At 38.5% G+C, this 16859-nt stretch overlaps 1 protein-coding gene across 1 annotated transcript in view; it reads left to right on the forward strand.

Annotated features, from left to right (window-relative positions):
* ube2g2 (ubiquitin-conjugating enzyme E2G 2 (UBC7 homolog, yeast)) overlaps positions 1-16859 on the forward strand; it is a 148202-nt gene that overhangs the window by 1049 nt on the left and 130294 nt on the right. The gene's annotated exons all lie outside the window — the stretch shown is intronic.

The raw sequence follows: 16859 nt of genomic DNA on the forward strand, positions 1-16859 counted from the left end.
AAACGTATACAAAATTAAGTACGAACAGACAAGTGTTATTCCGGAGAGAGGGAGCTACATAGGAAAATGTCTTTCACTAATGTTACACGTGGAAGTTAGTGCCAACCAGATGCAGAAGGTCCTAAATACAAGTCACGTACTGTATGTAAATATGGAGAAAATTATTATTGCAGACAGGAATGATTTGGTACAATTACAATTGTCGACAAACTGTAAATGCACATGGTAATCATGCTGGGTTACCATTAATGCTAACCTGGAAGACCATTTTTGCTATGTTGTAGCCTAGCTTTATATACAAGATGGAGGGTTACCTGCAACTTTTTGCAGCTTAACTTATTTGTAAAGTCTTATACACTAGTGCATAGCACCCTTCTACCAATTTGTAAACACAATTAGCCTCTAGTGAAGAGAATAGCTTAGCAAATACACGGTTTTCAATGAATTGTGTCATGTTGATGTGTGGTCTTTTTTCAGTGTACACAAAATTTGTTATCAGAAACAAACCAAAATACAACATTTAATATTGTATTCCCAAAGTATGTTTTCAGACGTAATTTAGAACCCACAAATTAGTTTCTCAGTCAAAAACATCATCAGTTTGATGAGTTTTTCTGAGGTGCAGTATATCCTTTACAGTGTCATACGCCTTTAGTTGACCACACCCAGTGATCTGTGTATACAGCTGCATTAAAATTTGCCACACTTGGACCATTAAGAGGGTACTCATGTTAGTAAAGATGAGGTTTAGACTTGAAAAAGAATGTTCACACTCCACAGTCTTTGGGCCAAAAAGAACTATATTTGTACCCTGTAGCAGTGATATTTTCATAACGAAAACAAGAACTAGAACTCTGTTGTTTTACAAGAGAGAGAACTGAAATTAAGGCAAACAGAGAAACTAAAACTAAATAAAAATAAAAATTAGTGATATGTGAACGAACTAAAACGAGAACGAAAATTGAGTAAAAACGAAAAAAACAGCAATAGCGTTTTCGTTCAATCCGTTTCAGTCACCCTGAGCGTTCAGTTACATTGCACTGTTCACTATGCGGTGATCTTTTACCTTGGGCTTACTATATTCACGTAGCGCAACTTCCGTAAAGGACCGTTGTTTGTTTGTTAAGTACATTTGGTTTGTCTGTTTGAAGCAGTAAACACATGTGGTTGCAGATGGCGAGTTTTGCACAGATGTTTGCGGGTAGAAAGCAAGAAAGTAATGTATGGAAATACTTTAATTACAGCACACATGATAATAAAAGCAAATGTAGCGAGAAGAAGAAAAGAGTCTCGAAGTTTCAGTGTAGGACCAACTGGATCAGTACTCCGTGAAAGTCCAGCACTTCTCTGGCACCATGACTGCACTTCAGTACAGGGACGTGCGATCGGGGGAGGCATGAAAGTAAAAAACTAATAATGGTAACATAAAATAAATTTGTCCACTGGTCTGTGCTATAAACCTGTTTTCTGTATGATTCCAATAATTTTTCTCTCTTTACCGTCAAAATCGCTGAATTTGTGCATTTCCTGATCAAATACAAGGGAGAAACGCAAGGCGCGGTAGCGACGAGCGGAGCCTCTTCCCGGATACATGCATTTCTCACGTGCCTGTTGCTGCTTCTCTGTGTGTCGCCAATATACTGTCTGCAGACATGTTTATTATACACTCTTGACTTTCCACAGTCTGGCTAATATCTTTAATGAATTTGTGTGACATATCTAGTCTTGCTGATCGGACATAAAACCGCAGTGAAAAGGCACAAGGTGAGATAGACAATACCGTGCTGCACTGGAGGGGGTAGATGTGAACCCAACAGGTGCTTGTTGCTGCTGTTCTTCTACGCAGACGCGCCAATAAGTTAGCAATATCAGAAAGTCAAGTGCACTGCATTGGGCCGTTTATTTTTATTTTTTCTTCCACCTTCAAAATGGAAAATTAAGACTTTTAAAACTAAAGGAAAACAAGGAGGACTTTTACAAGAATGTATCAGAGATTTTCGTGGAGAAGGATTGGTGCACTTCATTTACAAATAAAGGTAAGACCATAAATGGTTTTCAATTTTATAAAAAAATGGGATGAGACTAAGAAAAAAAATCCAATATTTAAAGAGTTAATTTTGACCTTAAATAAAATATTCCTTTGCTTTTCTTGTTATCCTTTTGTTGAACAGTCTGTATTAAAATTGATTAAAGCATAATAATTAAAATCTTTTAAAAACAACTAAATATTTCAATTAAGGTTAAAATTGAAATCTGTTGTTTTGCACACCACTCTATACTATCATTTGTATTGACTGAGTATAAATTATGAAATTGCAACGGCAAATTTAGAACACATGAAGGGTGCAGAGCAAATGCGCTCTCTCTCACCGCTATAAATGTAACGTTCTTTCTCAGCCAAATATGTGTGTAAAAATGCTGATGAGATATTAAACATAACCAGTAGTCTGTGTGCATGTTGCCAATCAAATAGTGAATCTGATTCTGAAGGAATCAGTGCCTCACAAACCTCACCGCACGTCATTGCTTCAATACTGGCAGCAGAAATCGTCAACATACACTCATCTGCTGGTGCCCCTCATAGTGCCGAGGACCTTGTCTGTGCACCTACATTACAGGCGCTCATCAAGCGAATATTTTCATTGTGTGACTATCTGTGCAATGGATATCATTACAGCGTGAACAAATATCTCAAAATGCATGCTTGTTTAAATCTTAACAGCAACGTGCTTGCACAGACTGGTTTCTTGGGTTGAAACATTTGATCTTGCTGACTGTACTCATTAGGCCACTTAATTTGCTCATTGATAGTCAAGCTGTGTTTAACGGAATTATGAACTGTTAGTGTATTTTGTTGACTGAAACATAACTTGCATTGAAATATGTGCAGGCCAGCATTTGTGGCCTTGCAACAGGAAAAAAAAAACTAAAATTATACTAATATTATATAAAAAGGCCAGAACTAAATAAAATAAAAAGTAAAAATTTAAACACAGAACTAAATAAAAATGAAAATTTTTGACTCCACTGAAAACTAGAACGAAATAAAAATAATAATTAATTTTATAAAATAAAAACTAAAATTAATATCAGAACTGAAATATCATTGTCCTATAGTACTGTTAGGAGCCCAGAGTACATATTGGTTGAAGTTGAGCATCTTATTTTTTATGTGATTTCTGTCTGTGACAGCATTAGCCCTCTAATTTTGAAAGGTTAATGTCCATTTTCTAAGACTTAACTATTGAAAATTTGTGACAGGATCACTGTTGGAACATTCAAGCCGTCATATGTGATCAACAAGCTGCTGAATATTTTAGATAATTTTCTCAGCAAGCCTTATCCATTACCTGCCACATCACTGTATATTTTTGTTTCCACGTTGTACATTTCATGAAACGACTCAGCCCCGCATCAACATTTGTTAGATATTGCTGGCTAACTATTATAGTAAACAGTCTAATATCACTTTTGTTCACCTTTTCAATCCTAAAATTAGTTTTTCCTGAAAACAAAGGACTGCTTTTACATGTGATTTCTGGATGCTCTTTAAATACAATATGGAACATTCTCTGACTTGGTTGTGACACTGTCCCCTCCCAGGATTAATTGCTACTTTGCTGAATATCCTTTGCATTTTGTCTGCTGAAAGTTATTTTCTATTTGGTTTTGTCATGATGGTGCTTGTAATTAATTGCTACTTTGTGGAATGTCCTTTGTATTTTATCTGCTAAATGTTATTTTGTGTTTATTTTTGTCATGATGGTGCTTGTAATTAATTGCTGCTTTGTGGAATGTCCTTTGTATTTTATCTGCTAAAAGTTATTTTCTATGTATTTTGTCATGATGGTGCTTATAATTATGACTCTTCATTTGTAACTGGTATTGAAACAGTAATGGAACAGTTTGCCTTGTCTTCTTCTATTTTTTTTTTATTTTTTTATTATAAATATGCGTTGATTGTTAGCATGTTTATATTGTAGTAAATAATGAGAGGGTAGGATACTTTTGGCATTCTTGCCCATACTGACCCAGCAGGTTTAAAAGTAACACTGTTCTTTCTTTTGCTTGTTTTTTTAGATATGCTGCACAGTTTCACTATATTGCCCACTAGTTTGTGTGAGTGTTGATCCGTTAACTAAAAGCGGCAAAGTGGACAGCGAAATATAGTATTCTTGTGATTGGGTGTGACGTACATGATGATCAGATGCATTTTAATTATTTTGGATGCATGTCTTACTTGTACTTTGATGACCTACTGCATTATATTCAGCTCTTCATTCAGCATTCTAGCATCCATGTAACCAGCCTCTCCTCAAAATTCACAATTTAGAGAACATGATTATGTGCGTTTCCTCCCACAGTCCAAAGACATGCTGGTTAGGTGGATTGGCGATTCTAAATTGGCCCTAGTGTGTGCTTGGTGTGTTTGTGTGTGTCCTGCGGTGGGTTGGCACCCTGCCCGGGATTGTTTCCTGCCTTGTGCCCTGTGTTGGCTGGGATTGGCTCCAGCAGACCCCCGTGACCCTGTGTTCGGATTCAGCGGGTTGGAAAATGGATGGATGGATGGATGGATGATTATGTGCTCACACTTCTGTGTGGTTAGTGAAAATTCTGTGCGCAGTGTATGGAGAAAACCCAGTGTGTGTTGCCATGTCTGACATTATTTTTTTTTGCGTTGCCCTCTCAACCAGGACACAAAGTCAAAACCTTGATTTAGGAGGAGGATACAGCAGTCAGGTGTGCTATAAGCAGTTGTCTTCAAAAGTAACATCAAAGTTAAGATCATACATGAAGTATTGGGTCCTTTGTTTTTATACAATTGTTTTTGATTAGGAAAATATTGCATGGACCAAACATCTAGAATATCTAGTAGTCCATTGGGGTTTGTAGTTTGGTTGTTTGGATTTAAAAACTGGTAGTCCCATATTTCCTGACAACCAGTTTGTCCACCCATGATAATTTTAAGTAGAAGTCAATGTAGATTCTGAATTGCAGATGCTGTTTCATTTGATAAGTTTGTGATATGCTTGTTTTGTGTCTAGTTGCAAACCTTTGGACCATCTGAAACATTTTTAAGGCTTGGTGGAAGGCTCTGACAGCAGTGCATTATAATAAGCTAAATGTGAGATAATAAAGTTATATGTGCTAACTATTCATTGCCTTCAAATTGAAAAAGGTAGCCTTTTTGGAAAATGCTCTTTGTGGAACCTCCCGACTCATTTGAGAGGTACCAACAGGCAGTAAAGCTAAAGTTCGAGTACATGGAGCATCGGGCATGGAGAAAGACTATTGGATGTCCTTAAGACAATTGTGGCAAACTGTTTGATGCCTCAGGAGGGGAAGGTGCAGTCTTACTCAGACTGTGTTAATCAGGGGTGGTGTTGCAGACCTCTTCTGAGGAATTTGTCAAGAAAGTCATCACCCTGGTAGACATGCCCTCCTTCCAGGAAGGAGAGATGGACACTTCCCATTTGGACGGGGGATGAGTGTGGTTGAGGCATGTTTTGTGAACCATCACTGTTACCAAATTCACTATGGTGGTTTCCAAAGACTCCATGGTGGTTAGGCTGCTGAAATGGATGAGATCTGACTGAATAGTGTAGTTAATGTGTCTATTTGGATTTGAATGGAAGGTGGGTATGGCACCCTTGGAATGGCAGACTGGTGTGGTAGTGCCCAGATTTAGGTGTCAAGAGGGTGTGTTCCAGTTGTAGAGAGGTCACACTCTTTAACCTAACAGGTAAAGCCCATGCAAGGATGCTAGAAAGAAGACGGTAGACCAGATCTTCTCTATGGCACAGTTGCAGGAGGGTGCATGAGAGTATATAGTAGGGGTGTGCGATATTGGGGGAAAAAAAAAATCTCGATATTTTCTGGGACTTTGACGATAACGATAATTCCAAGATATTCTGCAATCTTTAAACGTGTTTGTAAGTCTTATTAAGATCTAGCTTGATCTTGGTAATAGAAAATTAATTGTAGCCTAATGAAACAGTTAAGGAAAACAGGTCTTATATATTTAATTAAAACTGAAGTAAAACACCCGGGTCCTTTCTGTGTGGAGTTCATGCGGGTTTTTGCTGGGGGCTCCGGTTTCCTCCCACAGTCCAAAAGTGTGCAGGGTAGGCTGATTGGAGAGTCTAAATTTACCCTGTAATTGTGTGAGTGTGGCTGTGTGAGTGTGTGCACCCTGCGGTGTGTTGGTGCCCGCCAAGGGTTGGTTCCTGCCTGTGCCTGTTGTTCCCTGGACAGGCTCAAAACCCCCCACCCCCATGACCCCAGTTGGGATTAAGCAGTTACGATAATGGATGGGGGGCTGGATGAAGTAAAACAAAAACATTAAATTCACCAGTCAACTTATTACAGTATGTATTATAGTACATAAAAGAACAGTGGCCTACAGGCTGTACACAAACATTTGCACGGAGACCAACAAAACTATTAAAATGAGAGCACCTACCATTCATGTAAACAAGCTATAAATGCACAGGGAATAAAATACCTGAACATCACAATTACAGGCCATGAACTGAACATGTGCGGCATGCAAGCAAGAACACAAATCTAACATACTGTACTATACTGTAAACATCTAAACATCCATTGAATACTGCAGAAGTAGCATGTGTAATCAGGTTTTACACAAACTGACACTATTAAAGAAATTACTAACTTCCTTTGTCCAATATTGCACAAAGTTATGAGTTTTGAGAAAGTTATGAGAACTGTAAAATTCTACTGGAGAAACTTCAAGTTGTGTGACAGGAACACCAGCCTGTCCACAGCATCTGGCTTCAAAACAGCACGGTTACATGTTACAACATTTCCTCTGGTGCTGAAAGCCCTCTCAGAAGCACTGCTTGAGGCAGGAATGCACAGGTACTTTTTTGCTAGTTTCCCCAATCTGGGAAAATTTACTTCTTGTATTTTCCACCACTCAAGTGGATTTACCTCACTGTCCACCTCGGGTATCATTAAGTAGCTCTTGATCTCTTTTTCAATGGCAGTGGGCAGAGACTCGTCTTCTCTGAATTCCTGTGCTTTTTTGAAATAGCTGCCAAAAGACTTTTTTTTTCTTTTTGCTCCCTCGCGTCATCACCTGATCCAGTTTCTGCAGCCATCGGGTGAGCTGAAGCAATTGAGAGTCCTGAGGTAAGGCTGTCTTCCTCTGTCGCCACAGCCATAAGTTCTTTCGCAGCTGCCATCGTAATGGCTTTGATCCTGTCATCATTATTAAAGCGATTTTTGAACCGTGGTTCAAGTGTGGATGCCAAACCCAACAGCTCGTCTACACAGTCCTCTGTGTATTTGGAGTTCAGATACTCTAGAATGGCTTGTTTGATCTTTTTGGTTAGGTCTGTGTCATCAGACTTTACCTCTAGGACATCAGAGTTGAATAAGGCCAGCATAGGTTTTAAGTAAGAAACTGTTACAAGTTGCTCACCTGAAAGAGCATCTGTGAACTACAGAAGAGGGCCTAGTGCTTTACTTACTGCCTCCAGCACTTCAACATCTTGCCATGTTGGGACAAGATGCCTGTGCTTTTTGTCTGCAGTCAAAACATGACGAATGGGTTTTTCTTGTTCAATAAATCTCTCTATCATGCGCTGTCTTGAACCCCATCTTGTTGGTGACTCGGTGATAAATTTATGCATTGGATGTTTGAGCTGCTCTTGTGCATCAACAAGTGCTTTCTTCTTTTTCCAGCTACTGGAAAAAGCTCCGACCACCTTTTTGCAAACTCCTATGGCTCTGTCTATCCTTGGATCCCGTGTGCTCCTCTCTGGAAAATATCTCTCTATTATAATAGTCCGGATAGTCTACGATACGTGATAATCTCGAAAGACATTTTTAAGACCCGCGAGACCAAGGAGACTTGCCACGGTGCGTCTCGCGGGGACCGTAAATATGAGACGCACAGGCGTGGGCCAGAAATAAAAGACAGGTTTTGCTTTTACAACGTCACGTGAGACCAAGCAGTGAGCCATCATTTAAAACAAGTCAACAGACCTCTAAGCTAGCAGTTGTTGGATTGCTTTTGGCAGGCAAGCATCATGTGTTCCCAGCTCTTAAAACAACAGCATGCGACAGGCAGAAGAGGCAGCTAGCAAGCAGCAAAAAGACAGCAAATGATCCAAAGGCATATCCTTCGCGTACGTTCAGCCGCAACACCCTTCACAACACGAAACAGTATTATACGTCTGGGAAGAAAGAGATGTAACCTCACGCGGGGCAGGAAATAAAGAAGCAAGTATTGTTTTTACAAAAGTTTTTAAAGTAAAAGTGAATTCACAAGAAAATAACAATCTCTTTAAATTGTAGATTGCCTGCCTAAGGTAAAGTCATCCCTGATGAATGGGGGCGTGGGAATGAGGGGTCCTTTCATCGGATTTGTGTTATTTCAGATGTGGAATGGCAAAATGGGGGAGGCAGCTTGATGAATGAGGTCTCCAGGACTTAAAACAAATCCAAATCATATTATGTGATATCATTTAATGTGAAATTCTACTCCGTACTTCTAGAATTTTTATTTTTATACTGTATTGAGGATGTACGGCTCAGAATTAAAAGACAATGAGTAAATGACAAAGTAGAACTTCATAAAGACGTTTACAAACGTTGGCACTAAACACATGCAGAGCAGGTTAAAGACTATGAAACCAGGGAAATTAGAAAAGCTCAAAAAAAAAAAAAAAACCTTGGCGCTATACACATGTGGAGAAAGTTAAAGGATATGAAAGTAGGAAAAGTAGAAAATATAAAAAAGTAAAGATCGCAGTAGCGCAACCAAACTGCCTCATTTAACTATGCACCAGTCTAACTTTGGTTTTGTACAATTATTACTACACTATTGCACCTTAACACTTAATTCTACTTTTTTCACATAATTTTACTTAATATGTTCTACTATACTGTTATCTTTCAGTCTATGACTTTTTGTTAATCTAAATGATATTCTTCTAACTTTGCACAGTTTTTGATAAGCGGATCAGGATGCATTTCACTGCGTGTTGTCCTGTATAACTATGCATGTGACAAATAAAGAATCTTGAGAATTTCAAAAACGGAGTTTACCGCACATGCATTTATTGGTTACTTTGTTAGTGTATATATATTTATCTGTCTGCTTATTTAAAAAGCTAAAATTACCCCTGGAGTCAAAAACGTTCTGTCTAGCCCTTGTACAAAAACCTAGACAAAAGCTGGGGTATGACTTTGGTAACCCCATGTACTTTTGGAACTGTGAGAGGAAAATAGCACGACTTTACAGACAGGAGTCCAATGCAGAACTCTACTTACTTTTTTACTTTGTAAAAAAAAAATTATTAACTGCTGAGGATGTAGATTGTTTTGTCTGTGCTGAAATTCCAAACAGAGAAACCTGTCCTGACCTCATTAAAAAGATTCAGCATATTGGGACTCGCAAGATTACAAATATTGTTTTTACAAAAGTTCTGAAATAAAAGTGAAACTAATGAAATAGCAACAATTCAAAGAAAAAGAAATCTTAAAAGTGTGCATCTGGAAAACCAAACACGGGGGTTGGCAAAGCCCCCTAATTTAATATAAAATTTAACGGAGCATTCAAAGTGTACTGTATATAATAATTGCATTACAACATTCTTATATTTTTATTGTATAATGTAATATTTGAAATTATATTGAATTATGTTTTTGTCATCTACAGCTTTACTTATCAGGTCTTTTTGTATTTTTAAACATCATAATAAATAAGATCAATTTAACCTAAACTGCATTTTATAGAGGAACCCCAAATTACTCACCAATCGCAATATGAAGCCTATGCCCAAAACAAGGTAGCCTCTTCCAGTTATTAATCCGTAGTGCACTGACAACGTTAGCCCCATTGTCTGTTGTTATGCAAACCATGCAGTCTTCTTGCAGTGACCATGATGCCAGCGCCATCTTTCAGACCTTGCGCAATGTCACCGCCAGTGTGATCTTCTGGGAAGTAGGATGTTTGCAAACAGAAGCTTTGCAGTTGCCAGTTTTCGTCAATGAAATGCACCGTCAGGGAGAGGTATGGCTCAGATGTTCGGCTTGACCATAAATCCGTTGTTGTGGCAAAATGTGAAACCTTTTGCAGTTTATGCGTCGAGAGTTTGGCGACACGAATCATACAACTTAGGCAGAGCTGTTTGACTGAAATATTTTCGGCCAGGCAGTGTGTACCTTGGGTCTAAAGTACTCAAAAGTTGTTTAAAACCATCTCTCTCAACCACTTGAATTGGCACCATATCTTTTGCGATGTAAATGATGACGGCGTTTGTTATGTCATGCCATCTGTTGCTTTTCTTGTTGTAAGGCACTTTTTTGCAGAATGAGTCCGCTAAAGTTTGCTGAGTGTGTTTTTGTGCTTGTACCTTGGTTACTTTAGACTTGTGCTGGACAGTTGACTCCTTAAGCTATTCGTATTCTTTGCGGTGGTTAGTTTTCAAATGGTGAAACAAGTTAGTTGTCGAGCTGGCTTTAACGGCATCCGATTTACCACATAGTTTGCAGATTGCCGTCTTTTGAGCAACATCAGTCTTTTCAGTCTCTTGACTGGGTGGTCTCGTGGCCTGGAACCCCTACAGATTTTATTTTTTTTCTCCAGCTTTCTGGAGTTTTTTTTTTGTTTTTTCTGTCCACCCTGGCCATCGGACCTTCCTCCTTTTCTATGTTAACTAATGTTGTCTTATTTTAATTTTGTCTTTTATTTTTCTTTTCTTCATTATGTAAAGCACTTTGAGCTACTTTTTGTATGAAAATGTGCTATATAAATAAATGTTGTTGTTGTTGTTTCAAAACCACACTTTTTTGTCCTCACAGGTGGCGCAGTGGTAGTGCTGCTGCTTTGCAGTAAGGAGACTGTGGAAGATTGTGGGTTTGCTTCCCGGTTCCTCCCTGTGTGGATAGTGCTTTGAGTACTGAGAAAAGCGCTATATAAATGTAATGAATTATTATTATTATTCAAAACCAAACCACTGCCATGCGAGTGAGAATGAACCACGTCTGGCAATTAACTCTGACGACGTAGATGGCGAGGCTGTTTTATCATCTGGCGCTGTTTGTTCACCCATTTTGAGGCAGTGAGCAACGCTAACTTGACGGCTTGCTGGACGTGCACGCCTATGTAACTCGCTTTGCGCATGCGCAGTGGTCTATACTGTTGCATTAGTGAATGAACTCTGTGTTTGTTTTTTTTTTTGCAAAGTGAGTTACATACTCGATAATTTAATCTCGCACATTGTTAAAACAGCACTTAAGATATAATCGTAAACGATGTATATCGCACACGCCTAGTACATAGTCCAGTTTACAAGTGTTTTGTAGATTTAGAAAAAGCTTATGACCATGTCCATCATCACTTGTTGTGGGAGGTTCTGCAGGTTATATGGGATAACAGGGCCATTATTATGTAATGCCCTATGTAAATGCAGTGAGCGCTGTGTCTGAATACTTGGCGTTAAGTCAAATTCTTTTATGGTGGATTTTGGACCCTGTCAAGATTGTGTCTTCTCACTGCTCCTGTTTGAGGATTTCATGGATAGGGTATAATGATGCAGTTGAGGGTGTGAGAGTGTTCGGTTGGGGAGACTAGGGGTAGCATAGTTGCTTTATGCAGATAATGTTGTTCCCCTTGCCTCTTTTGACTGTGATCTTCTGCATTCACTCAAGTAATTCACTGCCATTTGTGAAGCTGTGAGGATCAGCACCTCCAAAGTTATGGTTCTCACTCTGAAAAGAGTGGATTGCTCCCTCTAGGTGAGGGGGGAACAACTGCTCTTAGTGGAGTAGTTCAAGAGGCTCGGGATCTTGTTCATGAGTGATAGAAAAATGGAACATGAGATCGACAAGGGGACTGGCACAATGACAGCTGTTTTCAGGCACTGAACAGGCGGTGGTTGTGAAGTGGGACCTGAATCTAATGACAAAATTCTTGTTTTACTGTTTGATCTACATCCCTGTCCTTCCCTATGGTAATGAGCTGTGAGTAATGACCAAAAGATTGAGTTTACAAGTACAAGCTGCAGAAATGAGGTTTCCTCACAAGGTGGCTGTGCGTGAGAAGCAGAGAGATTTGGGAGAACCTCAGAGTTGAGTGGTTTGGGCATGTCATAAGGATGCCTCTTGGGTGGCACCTTCTAGAGCTGATCAGGTCATGTTCCACTGGGTTCACACTGGAGAGGTGATATCTCTCAGCTGTGTTAGGAACGCCTGGGAATTTCCCAGAAAGTGCTGGAATCTGGTCACAGTGTACAGGGAAGTGTGAGTTGACCTAAGCAGTTAAGCAACCTGCTGCCATTGCAAGCCTCATCATAAAAAAGTGGTTTCAGAAAATCAGAGATGAGAGCTTTTTCATCCTCTGATGAATTATACCTTGTTCACGTTCTTTGTTTATGCCTCAAAGTGTGACTAAACTCAAATTTTATTTTCATTGTCCTGGATTTTAACATTGGGCTGACTGAACAGTTCCAGGAGTAGTAATTTTGAGAGAGTATTATTGGTTGTATAACAGATAACTGCATACTCAAATAAAATGAAGATGTTCATTTTAAGAATTCATTAAAAATGTGTAAGGATGACTTTATCTGTACATTGGGTAAGCCTAATTAGCAGCAAATGTTTATACTGGTTGGATTATGCTATCTTTTTTATATGTTGATAATTGTGTTGAAATGGTTTTTATTTTTTCCTTTCCATAATTCACTTAGAATTTGTTTGTTTTGCACTTTTCTCTCTTCATTAAGCCTTCATCATAAAAATGTAGTATTTAATACATTTGTTTTTGGTTTCATATTAGGTTGACTGTTTTGTATTTTGTTTATCTTTAGTGCATTGATTCAGTCATAGGATAATAAACAAATTGTTCATTTGAGATAATTATAATAATTAGTTCTAGAATTATAGAAGACATGAAAAAATATGTCTGCGTGGGAGGAGAAGCAACACAGCCTAAAATAAAGAAATTAAATGTTAATCATAGTTGACATATGAATATTTGAATCCCAGCTAATTGTAAAAATTCATTCTATTTGTGGTTGTGGAAGAGCACTGAAATACGCTAAAGGTAGAGGTAGTGAAATGCAAAGTTCAAAGGGAAAGAGTCTGTTTTCTCAGTTGACTGTGTGCACAGAAAATGACAAGGTGCACTTATTTACTGTAGAAAGTTTATTGAATTTCAGTCCTTTGTTACAGGGTTAGATGAAGCTTCACTTTTAAAATTAACTATTCTCTTGAGGCAAACTTACCATACCAAATAATTTCTGTATATCTGTAACTCTGGAGCAACAGTTTGTTTTAGTATTTTCTTTAAGATCAATTTTTATTTGCCTTCAGTTAGAAGAAGAGAACAGAAAAGGAAACATTTATATAAATATAAATTTGAACAGCTCCAACCCTGATGCTATACTAAAGAAAAGAGAGTAAAAAATAAATTAATAAAACCTGCAGATCACTAACAAAGCCCAGATGGCCACATGTCCAGCTGTGCTAGAGGAACTAATATTACTAATTAAGGTAGATCATGGGTTCATTGTTATCCATGACACTTAATCATAGAAATACAGTAGCATCAAGTGTATTCCCACTTTTTCCCATGGTCAGGGTCTTTTCATCAGAAATCCTTAAGATTTTTGGCTGCTATAGTAGCTATTGAAATAATATGCTGTTGATGAATGGGAAGAGGGAGAGTAGAGAAATCTGAAAGGAGTAAACTGGCAGGAGAACAAAGAAGAGAGACAGATAAGATGGAGTAGAGAGAATGAGTAATTGAGGTCCAGAGAATTCCAATAGTGGGACATTCCCAGAACGTGTAGAGAAAAGTGCCTGGTGTATTAAGGGAACACTGATGACGGAATGGGTCAGAAGCTACAGTGCCCTTCATAATGTTTGTGACAAAGATGAATTTTTTCCTTGATTTACCCCCTTGCTTTACAGTTTAAAGATACAAATTAAATAACTTATTTATCCCTGAGAAATAATGGAATCATGAATAAGAAAAATAAAGAGGAAGTGTGTTTAGTGGACAGTGAAGAAAAGAGTGGATGGTTGGGAACAGGGGCAGAGAGCTTACTCCATACATTCTGAGAACATTCCTAATCAGTAAGTAGAAAAAGAAAGGAAGAAGGAATTGTAGATTTGTCTTTAAGAAACTGGAATGTGGTGAGCTCTGTTCTGTCAAACAAATGCCAAACATGCCAGTACCTCATGAAGCCCAAGTTGGATAAGAGATGGGTTGCCCACCATTGTTTAGAGAGGTATACTGAAATACTTGTGTCTAAGTGCCAGCATAGAATTAAACCAATTTACTTTTCTTCCATGTGCCAAACACAGAGCATAATATATAAGAGGACTATATTAATCTACTTTCTTTTTTTGTTGTTTTTAACCTAATAAGTGGTAACTGTTGCAAAGTATGAAGAGAGACAGTAACCCAAACCCCCCCCCCCCCCCCACCCATAAGTAACCAGGATGTAGTGGCAGTTTGTCATAATGTGGAAGTTGAAACATAGGTTAGTGTACCTGAATCAAGGTTAAAATATAGAACTTAATCCAAGTGAAGTTTGAACATGTCAGTTTCAAAGTTTAAATGACTAATCTTATTGAGGGAAGGACAAGACCTAACACAGATTACATTTGTTTCAAGATGTTTCTTAGACAAAAATTGAGACACACTAAGTTATATTGCTAAACCTTCCCCAGGGACAAATAAAGTACTCTCTATCTGTCTAGTGTGTTTTGGATGACTAATGAGTTGTTGGTTAGCATTCTTCATTGTTGGCGATACAGGCATGGTTTTTGTCTGTTTTCATTTATGGTATGTCAGATTTACAGTAGCATGCAAAAGTTTTGGAATCCTTTCTTAAAATGTCTGTTACTATGAATAGTATGTGAGCAGAAGATGAGCTGAAAAAAAGGCATAAAGATAAGATGACACATTTCTTTAATATTTTAAGCAAGATTATTTTTATTTCCACATTCACTGGTACAAAATACCCAAAAAATTGAAAAGGGCATGAAGCAAAAGTTTGGGCATCTGACATCGTCAGTACTTATAAGGTAACATCCCCTTTTGGCAAGTATCACAGCTTGTAAAAGCTTTTTGTAGCTAGCTAAGAGTCTTTCAGTTCTTACGTGGGGTATTTTTTACCCATTCGTTCTTGCAAAAGGCTTCAAATTCTGCAAGATTCTTGAGCTGTTTTGCATGCACTGCTCTTTTAAGATCTGTCCACAGATTTTCAATGATGTTTGGTGCCCAATCTTTTGCATGCCACTGTAGATATTCTAGACATTGAGTGACTTATTTTAGATTTCAAGAATTTTTAACTTGCTTGGTTTTAAACTTGTTTTATTACAATTATCGAAAGGATTTTTATTAGGAAATGCTTTCAGTGTTGAAAATAGCACTCTTGACCAATGAATGAGGGGGAGAGTTGTGACCCCATGTGAAGGGGCTTTCTACTTGTTTTTACTACTTTAATTATCCTGAGGAGTTTAACATTTTAGCAAAAAGTGTATGCATTTTGTGAACATGTGACTGGATGGTCTAACATGTGAATAATGTGACCCGAGTAACACAAGTTTTTTTTATAAATGATATTGTTTGCAAACAACTTGCAAACTTGATATTATTTGCTTTTTTCCAGCTTTGGTCGCCATTGGGTCCTTTTCAGAATCTTTATGTACTTTTTCCACAAAAACCTTAGATTTGGTTATTAAAACATTAGGAGCTGGTGGTGGATTTTAGGGGGACCAGGCCCCTCATGGACCCCGTGATCATCAGAGGTGACTGTGTGCAGAGGGTGCAGACCTATAAATACAGTACCTAGGAGTGCAGCTAGATGATAAATTGGACTGGACTGCCAATACTGATGCTCTGTGCAAGAGAGGACAGAGCCGACTGGCTGGCGTCCTTCAACATCTGCAATAAGATGCTGCAGATGTTCTACCAGACGGTTGTGGCGAGCGCCCTCTTCTCCACTGCTCCATTGACAGACTGAGCAGATCGTTCCTCCCCCACACTATGCGACTCTTCAATTCCACCCGGGGGGTGGGGGGGGGGGGGGAGGTAAACGTTAACATTATACAAAGTTATTGTCTGTTATACCTGCATTTTTATCACTCTTTAATATTGTTTTTTATCAGTATGCTGCTGCTGGAGTATGTGAATTTCCCCTTGGGATTAATAAAGTCTCTCCTGTCTGTCTGTCAGTCAACTATGGCTTCTAAGCAAGTGAAGAGTGGTGAGAAGAAAGTTTTGCAGAAAATTGAAATTGAAGTAAAGAAAGGAATTATTGAAAAGTATGAGCGTGGCGTTCGTGTTACTGATCTTGCCGCCGAGTACAAGAAGTCAAAATCTACAATTTTGACTATTCTAAAGCAGAAAGAATCTATTAAAGCAGCTGATGTTGCAAAAGGAGTTACAGCGTTAACCAGGCGCTGGAAGAGGTGGAAAAACTGTTGCTAGTGTGGCTGAACGAGAAGCAACTTGCAGGGGATAACGTAAGTGAGGCGATGTTATGCGAGAAAGCCAGGAAGATTCTACGAGTGGCGAAGTGAGGAATTTAAAGCCAGTAGAGGATGGTTTGAAAAGTTTCACAAGAGAAGTGGCATTCATAGTGTGGTAAGGCATGGAAAGGCTGCTAGTTCCGACGCTGAAGCTGCGAAAGAATTTGTGAAAAATTTCACAAAATTAGTTGAGGACTAAGGCTACATCCCGCAACAAGTCTTCAACTGCGACAAGACCGGATTGTTCTCCACCCAGTTCCTCCTCACTTCATGCCAGAACTCAACTCATGCAAGGTTAGTTTTCTTGGTGGTTTATGGTTAGTTTTTGTATTACGGATTTT

Source organism: Erpetoichthys calabaricus, chromosome 8 (assembly GCF_900747795.2).
Source record: "Erpetoichthys calabaricus chromosome 8, fErpCal1.3, whole genome shotgun sequence".
Taxonomy (NCBI): Eukaryota; Metazoa; Chordata; class Cladistia; order Polypteriformes; family Polypteridae; genus Erpetoichthys; species Erpetoichthys calabaricus.